At 59.1% G+C, this 9676-nt stretch overlaps 1 long non-coding RNA gene across 1 annotated transcript; it reads left to right on the top strand.

Moving 5' to 3' along the window:
• Positions 1-6285: 6285 nt before the first annotated feature.
• LOC113975422 lies at positions 6286-9502 on the top strand. Its single transcript, XR_003536821.1, has 3 exons — positions 6286-6402; positions 6923-7356; positions 9465-9502. It is a non-coding gene; the product is annotated as an uncharacterized LOC113975422 (long non-coding RNA).
• Positions 9503-9676: the final 174 nt, after the last annotated feature.

Here is a 9676-nt window from a genome sequence, read left to right as displayed (position 1 = left end):
GTTCCCAAGAGCTGAAGTTTTCTAAGCAGATTAGAAGTGATTAGTTTGCATGAAGCCGCCTGGCCATGGCTGTCGTGCTGTTCCCAAAGACATCACCGTGCAGATGGAGCCTTGGACACGGCTTTGCTTCCGCTCCTGGAGCATTGTCCACACCCAGGGGGAGCACAGATGTGGTGGGTGTCAGCCCAGCCCTGAGGAGCCTCCTGGGACAGCCCCAGCCATCACCTGTGGCTCTTGTAAAGCCCCTTTTCTTGCTCAATACACCCTGCTCTGGAGCATCTTTGGAGACGAGGGGCTCTGAGCATGGCCCCACATCTGGCTGGGCTGTTCCCATGTTCCTCTGTGCTTTGGAAATCATAGGCCAGTGTCCCCAGGGGATATGACTTACAAAAATACAGCCTGGCGGGCACCACGTGAATTAACGACCATTAGTGGTGGTTTTCCCAATCTCTCCTTTTATAGCTCTTTGTTCTGCTGTGTCAAAACACATTTGTTTATAGGGTTTCAGCGATGATGTTTCCCTACAAAAATGTTTTTCCTCTGGTTTGGTTCCCTTCCATGGTCAGTAACATCATCACTTGGCACAGAGTCGCTGGACTTCGTCTTGTGCAATACCAGCTCTGGCTGTGCTCGCTGGGGGAATGCAGGAGCTTCAGTGCAGCCACTGCTTGATCCTCAATCCTGGAGGGATTCAAGGCACTGGGAATGACTGGGGCCTGATGGAAAATGATGTTGTTGGGGTACACACAGCCTTCTGGCTACACGGAGCTTTTGTCAGCGTTTGGTTCTGCTGTGTCCCTGAGCAGTCTGGGGGCTGCATTGGCACCCAACAGGCAGTTTGCAAGCTTGGCATTGCAGGGAGAGACCTTAAAATAGGAGGTGAAAGCTCTGGAGAGCAAGTGGCTCTGTCCCTGCTCCAAGCACACAGGGAGGAGGTGCCTGCTCCAGGGTAAGGGACACAGGCTCAGATGAAATCGTGCCCTGTTGAAGCCACTGGCAGTGCTCCTGTTAACTCCAATAGCTGAGGAGATCAGCCCAGCCCCTTCGTTAGCATAAATCAGCATCTCCTGCCTGGCCTCCACATTACTTTTGGCCCAATTTGCCCAGAAAAGAAGCTGGAGCTCAGTACAGTGTCCCCAGCAGCAGGGCCCTGGGGAGAAGATGTTTACCATTAGTGACTGATGGAGCTGCTTTTCTGCAATGGGAGCAGCACAGCAGACCCTTCCCTTCCCACCTTCACCGTGGGGTTTTCTATTCTACCTGAGTTTGTAGAGGGGGGAAAAAATCTATACTGCCAATTTTTTCGATTCTAATCACTTTGGGCAGTGCCTTGGAAATTTTAAATAAGGAACCGAGGGATGGAGAGCACAGAGCACACCCAGCTGCATCCAGCCCTGTGTCCTGGCTGCTGCTGCACGGGGGGTCTGATGTTTAGGGCTCTGCAGAGACCCCCCCCATGCTTCCTGCAGTCCCCAGGGCATGGTCACACCCGAGTGTGTTACTGTGTGCTGTGGATAATGACAGCTGAGAGGCAGATGAGGTTGGAGAAGCCCAAAACTCAATTATAACAGCTTGATCCCAGCTTCCCTCTCTGCAGGGTAACTGACAGCCTTATCATGTTATCCTCATGCATTAAAGAGACTTGATGTTGTCCAGCTCCTCGGTGTTGGTCTGTATCTCCTGACCCTTCGAATAATTGCCTTGAAATGCCAGTGCTGGTTTATTTTCTTTTTTATGTTTTACTGGAACCTGGGAAATGGCTGTAGAATAGTCTGTGTGCCGTCACTGCCTGATTTCTATCTAAGATGCGTTTGAGTTATTATGGGATGAGCCAGCTCAGTGGTGACAGCATTGCTGAGGTGTTTTGTCGAGAAGAAATGGCTCTCCAGGGCCGGGCAGACGTGGGTGTGCCAGTCTGGCCTGGAAGGGAGCGGTGCCCACGGCTCCTGGCAGTTGGTTACTGCCTGGCAGTGCCCCCAGCACCCTGTCCCCATTTCACATCCTATATTAAACACATATCTCCCTCCCAGTCTTGCTCCTCCCCACATTCCCAGCTGTCTGATGGGAATAAACTGGTCGCTTGCCACAAAACTCTGCGACAGGGCATTCACAGCAGTGGTTTGTCCAGCCCTTCTCCTGTCAGGCAGCATTTTGCTGCTGCTGCCTGAAGTGTGTGCTGGTTCCTGACCTGCTCTGGGTAAGACCCAAAGGGTCTGTCTTTCTGCAGCTGCTAAATGCTGGTGGATCCGGGGGAGCCAGTGCAGGCAGCAGGTCCTGAGCGTGCCTGAAACCAAACCAGGTGCTGCCACAACTGAGCCAGGCCAGGCTGGAAGTGCCCCCGCTGCCCACCCTGGCCTGGGTGGTCCCCAAGATCTGGCTGAGTGACGTGACTGAAGCCCTGTGACCTGGGCCACCTGGCCTGGCAGCGTGGCAGCCCCTTTCCCAGCTCTGCCTTCCCGCCCTCGGGAGGCAGCAAGACACAAAAGCTTCTGCGCCGTGTTTACCAGTTCATCTGTGTGTGCTTCCTGTTGGCCCCAGAGGAGCTCCAGCATCTGTTCCTTGCTCACTGCCTTCCCTGCTCCCTCCACGGCAGGTGCAGAGCACAGGGCAGAGTCCACCCCTGCTCTCCAGGGTGTGAAGGGATGTTTCAAAGCCAGGTAAGCCTTTCACCCCGCACACACCGTGACTTTTGCAGAACCACAGAATCACAGAATGGGTTGGATTGGAAGGGATCTTAAAGCTCATCTCATTCCAATCCCCTGCCATGGGCAGGGACACCTTCCACTAGCCCAGGTTGCTCCAAGCCCTGTCCAACCTGGCCTTGGACACTTCCAGGGATGGGGCAGCCACAGCTTCTCTGGGCAACCTGTGCCAGGGCCTCAGCACCCTCACAGGGAAGAATTTCTTCCTAATATCTAATCTAACCCTGCCCTAGCAGTAGGAAGCCATTCCCCCTTGTCCCATCACTCCGTGCCCTTATCCAGAGTCCCTCTCCAGCCCTCTCGGAGCCCCTTTAGGCGCTGGAAGGGGCTCTGAGGTCTCTCCGGAGCCTTCTCTTCTCCCAGCCAATGTTCACAGCGGAGATGCTCCATCCCCCCTGAGCATCCCCGTGCCCTCCTCTGGGGGGATCTGGGAGCCGCCGAGGGCCGGGCCGTGCTGGCCGCGCCCCCCGCCGCTGCCCGCGCCCCCCGCCCCGCAGGCGCCGCCCCCGCCCCGCCCGCCCCGCTCCCCTTTGTGCGGCAGCCCCGCTCCGCGCTCCGCTCCGCTCCCCCGGCACCGCCCGGAGCCGCGGGGCCAGCCCGGCTCCGCACGGCCCCGCACGGCCAGCGCAGGTGGGTCCGGCCGTCGGGGGGCTTCGAGGGGCCGCTGGGGAGGGAGGGAGGGGGAGTGGGTGGGTGGGTGGTCGATCGGTCGGGGTACTCGGGATCCCCCCGGCACCGCTGGGCTCGGCCGTGCCCGCTCGGGGGTCCCGTGTCCCGGTGCCGGAGTGCGGTACCGCGCCTCACCCCGCTCCTGCCGGGGAGGCGGCCGGGACCCCGCCCCGCTGCCCCCGGGGCATCGCCCCGCGCCCCGACCCGCCCGCATCCCGGCCCCGGCGGCTGCCATGGCAACGGCGGGTACCGCGGTTTCCCCTTATCCCACCGTTGCCTGGTTACCAGCCCCCCCTCCCCGGTACTGGGGAGGATGCCCCGGTGGACCCCACCCGAGACCACCGCGGGTAGAGCTGGTTCACACCCAGTGCTCCGCAGGCTGGCTGGGCTCTGCAGAGCAGGGGGATCCCGGGGAGCGGGGGGGGGAGGCCGGGGAGCGGGGGGATCCCTCCTTGGCAGCGCTCTGGCTCCCGTTGTTCAATATTGTAGTAACACCGCGCGTAAACAGCCAAGCGCCTTATCCCGGGAAGGCGTCTGGAGGAAGGGAAGAGCGTGTCTCTCAGGGTGTGTAATTAATGCTTCCAAAGAGACGGATTTTGGAGTCCATGTGGTGGAACTCGGATCTTGCAGGGATATTTCTGTGGGAGGGAAAGTGACAGGTGGTTTGTGTGGATGTGAATAAGCAGCGTGAAAGAGCAGCCTCTCGGGAAAAGCCGTGTGTGGATTAGGATGCAGCACCCATTTTGGCAAACCCGCAGTGCTCCACGGTGCTGTTGGGTCCCGTTGGGATTTTCAGTCCCTGTGGGTGGTTTAAAGACAAGCCCAGAGAATCCCTGCCCGTGCGCAGCCGGACTGTGGTTCTGAGCCGGAGTGAGGTGGAACGTGTGAGGGAGAGATGCCAGCGTGAAGTGCTGTGGCTGCCGAGCCAGGCCACCTGTTAGAGCGTGTCTGGGACCTGCTGGGGAATATCCCGTGCCAGGTGTGAGGCTGGCTGTGCCTTCCTCTCATCAGCCTAAGGTCTCCCTCTCACCTCGGAATTTTACCTGCCTGCTCGCAGCGTTTTACCCACTCAGGTAAAACATGGTGGAGAGTCACGGCTTTGCCAGGTGTTGAGGACAAGGCAGCAGCTCTGGGTCCGGCTGTTCCCCCGTGTTTGCCTTTCGGGCTCTTTGTGTGTTTCCAAGGTGTAAAGAGGCTGCCAAGCTCCACAGCTGCCACCCGAGCACAGAGAGGCACCGCTGGCACTGGCAGTGTGGACGTGTCCTGCCCTGCCCTGCCTGCCTGGGGGCTGTGCCACCCGCCTGTCTCTCCGTGCAGTGTGTGGCAGTGATGGTGGGGACACCGGCCGTGCTGCTGGGGACTGGTGTCTGCCTCGTGGTCGTGGCTGATGGTGACAGCAGGGGAGAGAACGGAGAAAATGTCCGCTCTGATGTGCTGCTGAGCGTGGCAGTGTGGTGGTACCAGCACACACGGGAGCCTGGAACAGCTTCTCCCACACGCTGCTCTGTCAGTGTGTGCTGCTAAAATGTGTTTCTCTCGCCACCAGGACCTGCCAAGTAACCTCTGCTTTGCCTCACCTGCCTGATTGGCGTGTGCTGATCCCCGCTCAGCATGCAGAGCCTGGGCTTGTTTAGCCAGTGTGCAGCCAAATGAGGGCTGGGTGTGGTGGGAGGATGGGACAGTCCAGGCAGGTGCACAGTGGGGTTTACAGCACCTGGTTATCTCCTAAGCAAATAAGGAGGGATCGGGAACAGCAGATTCCTGATGGGAGATGGTGGTGGTGGTGATGTTTGCTGCCTCCCGGAGCCCAGGGCTGGGTTCCCTGGCCAGGCAGCCATTACCTCAGCACTGCTTGCACTGGAGATTTGCCTCAGTGGAGGGTTGTCCTCGCTGCTTTGTGCCTGCCCCTGCTTGTTGGGGCGTTGTCATGGTGGGCCAGGGACTGTGCCGAGCCAGACACGGCCAGGCAGCTTTGGCTGAGGCTCCTTGATGGGTTAGGGCCAATTCCATGAGGCTGGAAGAAGCCCTGCAAGTGCAATGCTGGGGTACAGCTGAGGGATGCAGCACAGGGCGTGCTTAGAGACACCCCAAACCCATGAGAGGCAATTAGATTGCAGTAAAGTTAGTTTTGTGTCTTCCACGCAGTCAGCCTCTGAATCAGCACTGGGTTTGGGAAGTGCCGTCCATGTCGGAATGGCGAGGGCTGGAAATCTCTCCTTCTCTCTCATTTAGAAGCACGAGGCACAACAACAGGCACATTAATAACCAGATTGATGCTGACGTGAAATGGCAGAAGAGCACATCTATGCAGAGCTGGAAATGTCCATTCACACATGCACGCTCCTAAACGCCCCGGGCAACCGAGCGCTGCTGTCACGGGCTGGGGGGCTTTGCACAGAAACCAGAGATTTTAACTAGGTCTGATCTTCAGGAGATGCCCCGAGGACTCCTGACGGAAGGCGGAGGCTGCCCGGCACTGCGCTGTGATGGCTGAGACTTGACAGTGCAGATCCGTGCAAAACAACAAAAAGGAAAAGGGGCCTGGGAGATCCAGCAGCGTTACAAATTCACCTGCCTTGCTCTGGCATGATTTGCTGTGCTCCAGAGAGCTGAGCCAGGCAGGAGAGGACGGGTCTGTCTGCCCGGATTTGCCTCGCCCGGGCTCCACACACACACACACAAACACACACCAACCCAGCGGCATGGGAATTGCGAGGAGGGATTATCCAGAAGGAAGAGGCTGTGAGGAGGAGCTGTGGCTGTGCTCTGCGTGGAGGGAAGCGCGTGGCAGGGCGGCGGCAGGGCCATGAATCACCCGGGGAGGCTCCTGACACCCGGCGCAGCGTGGGCTGCAGTGGGGAGGGTGGCCCTGGTGCTGCCACCAAGCCCTGCCCTCGTGCCCTGCCAGCTGTGCTGGGCAGAGGGAACTGAGCCCCTGCAGCCTCACATCACAGGGCGGGTCCTCTGTGGCGCTGGGTTATTCCCTCAGCCCACTCTCATCCACATCCTCACAGAAAACAGCAAACTCCAGGTATTCCCTCGCTCTCTGTCGCTGCTTCCTTCCCCTTGAGCCTCTCACAAGTTCCAGATGCCTCCTTCTCGCTATGCAGATAGGGATGGGGGTTGGAAATATCTGGTTTCCCTCATAAAACAGCAGTTTGAGTTGAGAGGAAAGGGAAGGGAGCTCCGGCCGCCACTGCCCCACTCCTGCACCGCTCCGCCTTCTCTCCGTGTTCAGCCAGATCTCCAAGTTTTAACAGGAAAACCCCTTGTTTTGGTTCAAGTCGCAGGCGCTGCCGCTCCCTGTGGTGTGTGCACGGATACGTGGCAGCTCGGGGTGGTGACTCCAAACTCTCTGTCACCGATGGGGAGAAAACAGGGAGATTTGGGTGGCGAGGAAGCGGCCGAGCTCGGCGCTGCCGCCGCTCCTCGGGCAGCCGCTGTTTCCCTCTCCTTTGTGCCAAGGTGCGGCTGGATCCTGCACGAGGGGAGGCAGGAGCAGGGAGAGCGGCAAACCCTTGGCAACGTTTGCTCTTCTCACTTTATTTCAGCTTCAGGAAGAAGTGGGTGGGCCAGCTTGGAGCAACCCAAAAAACCTGTGGCTGTTCGCAGAGCATATGCTCCCCTGGAGGAGAGCTGGGCTGGTTTGCACTCCAGAACGCTGTGTTTGCCTTTGGAGCAGGGACACTGCCAATCCTGGCGCCCAGCTCGCGCGCAGATAAGTTTTTAGCGTGCGGAAGTGTGTGAATTCTAGGAATTGAGCTAGAAAAACAAAGAACATATGTGTGCTGCGTGCCTGGCTGGGCCAAACAGCGAACTCTGCCGTGCTACGTGCGGGGAGCCAAGAGCTGAGCAGAGGGTAGGAAACTCAGCGTGTGTGGCTGAGCAGGGCCCAGCCCCACGTGGAGGGGCTCAGGGCAGGGAATAATGCAAAATTCCCCGAGTGGGATGCTCCAACAACAGGCAAATAACGGCAAAATAAACAGTGAGTATCAGATGGATGGCTTGTTTGAAAAATAAAGGCATCATTAATGTTCTCCAGGAGCCAATTAATACTGTTCATGTTGTGATAGCGTGAGCTGTATCACATCTCTTGTGCACACGCAGCACCCTCGTATGGGTAATGACTCTGATTTTGCGCTGGCAGACTCGGTGGAGAAGAGATAAAGGACGGGAGATAAAGGACGTGGGGAAATGTGCAGCTACAAGTTACTGTGCCACCAGCTGTGGGTTCTTTGTGTGTGTTTCTAAGACCTGGTAATTATCCCGAATGATGTGTCTCAGCAAACGAGGGGGTTTGTCTGGGCCCAGGGAGCAATCCAGTGCAGCCCCGCGCTACACAATGGCAGCGGCAGCTGCAGGAGAGGGGGATGAAACCCTCCAGTGTTCGGATAAACACATCGCCTTTGGAATGGCAAATCACGGGAGGGGAGGGAGGGACGGGAATTATTGTGGGATGCTGCTTGTTATGATGAATGAGGCAGGTTCTGGGAATGTGCTGGGGTCGGGCTGGGGGCTGGATCCTCTGTGGGTGTGATGGAAACTGGCTCCTGAGGGCAGCACCGGGGACAGGCCATGGAGACAAATGCTGCTGGGGAGAGCAGTGGTGGGCTCTGCTGAGCCTGCTCCGTGCCTGCCAATCCTGGGAGCACGGAGCACAAACCGGGAGAAGGGGCTCTGGTGGGGTCTGGGGGACCTGGGTGCCCTCAGGAGCTGCCTTGGGGCAGCCGAGCTGCCTCCCCTGCCGCTGGCAGCTGGGGTGGGCTGGGATGGAGCCTGCATGGGAATCAGGTCAGGCTGTGGAGGGGCTGAATAGCAGCGTGCGGGATCAGCTTCCGTCAGCGAGCTGAATTCCTGCTCTGCTGAGGGCCCCTTCCTTATCGGCACCAGTCCAGCACGGCAGCTGCGGCAGCTCTGGAGCACTCGGGTGCTATCGGTGCCTGCAGGGCGCCTGATAACCCCCGTCCTCTCCCGTGCCAGCAGAGAGCCCTCTCCCTGCTCCTGACCATGTATGGCCACCCAGCCCCACCATCAGGGCACTCGGTGACTGCCTGGCACTACAGACATTAACAGGGACGGGCACGGGGAGCTGCAGGGGCCAGGGAGGCAGCACCTGGCCTGCATCCACAGCCCAGAGCCCCCGGTGTGCTCCAGCAGCCCAGCCCTCTCCTCCTGGCACGAGTCCAGTGGGTCTGCGGTGCCCTGTGCCAGCTGGCAGCACAGAGAGCAGCTCCCCCCTGTCCCCTGCCTGTCCCCTTGGAGCTGGAGAAGGGGTGCTTGGAGCAGGTTATGGGTACCATGGGTGCTGGCAGTGCCCTCCCTCGGCAGAGCAGCGGTGCCTGGTCGGTCCCAGCAGCGAGGGTGCCCATCCCAAATGGGTGCAGCAGTTTGGGACGTGCACCCCTGGCCGAGCTGGCAGGAGTGTCACAGCCTGGCCACGGTGTTGTTACACCCGGGCTGGCATCCCTGGGAGAAGGGTCGGTGCTCTGGCTGAGCATTCCCAGCGAAGGGACAGGGACAGGCTCAGCTGTGAGGGACACTGAGGTTATTTATGGTCTCTCCTTGCTGCTGCAGGTGAGTGCAGGGAGCCCGGAGGCTCGAGCTCATGTCCCACCAGGGCCACTGGCCTCATTGTAGGAGTGTAATTGCTATGCTAATTGGGACAAATTAAAGTATGCTCTGGGTGAAGGGCACAGTATCGACCTTGATGAAGAGATCACAGCCCTGGTGCTGGCCCCATTGCCTGCAGAGCAAACTCCAGACTGCGCTGAAATCTATGCCAAATGCAGAGGTGGTTGAAAATATACCACAGAACCCCACAAAAAGTCTGTCTGTCCACTCAAACCCTTCCCTTCCTGCCTTCAAGCTGGTGTGTCCCCATCAGCTTGGGCACAGTGATGACACCAGGTATTATGGCCGGACCCTGGGTGTTCCCCAGAGCCAGCCTGGCTCCTTCTCCCATGGCATGGGCTGGCCCTGCCTGCCCACACAGCCAGCCACGTGTGTCTTTAGTGCCCTTGTGCCCCTGGCCCTGTCGTGGTGCCCTCCGTGAGCCGTCTGGGTGCTGACATGTGGTTCTCCCCTCTCTTGCAGCAGCCATGGAGGCAACGCTCATCTTCCTCTGCTCCCTGCTGGTGCCAGTGGCCGTGGCAGACGGTAGGTGCCGAGTTCTTCCTGGGAAAAGGCTGTGGGACCCGGGGGAACTGCTGTGCCGTGGATCCAGAGGGGCTGGAGTGGGGTGTGGGGCAGGAACCTGTGCCAGCTGGGGTCTGTGGGTGGCTGCCAGGGCTCAGCCAGGGGCTCAC

The sequence above is a fragment of the Neopelma chrysocephalum genome, unplaced genomic scaffold (assembly GCF_003984885.1).
Source record: "Neopelma chrysocephalum unplaced genomic scaffold, ASM398488v2 Primary Assembly neopelma1_138, whole genome shotgun sequence".
In the NCBI taxonomy this organism is placed as follows: domain Eukaryota; kingdom Metazoa; phylum Chordata; class Aves; order Passeriformes; family Pipridae; genus Neopelma; species Neopelma chrysocephalum.
The sequence above is the reverse complement of the archived record's forward strand: the minus strand, read 5'-3'. Positions and strand labels throughout refer to the sequence as shown.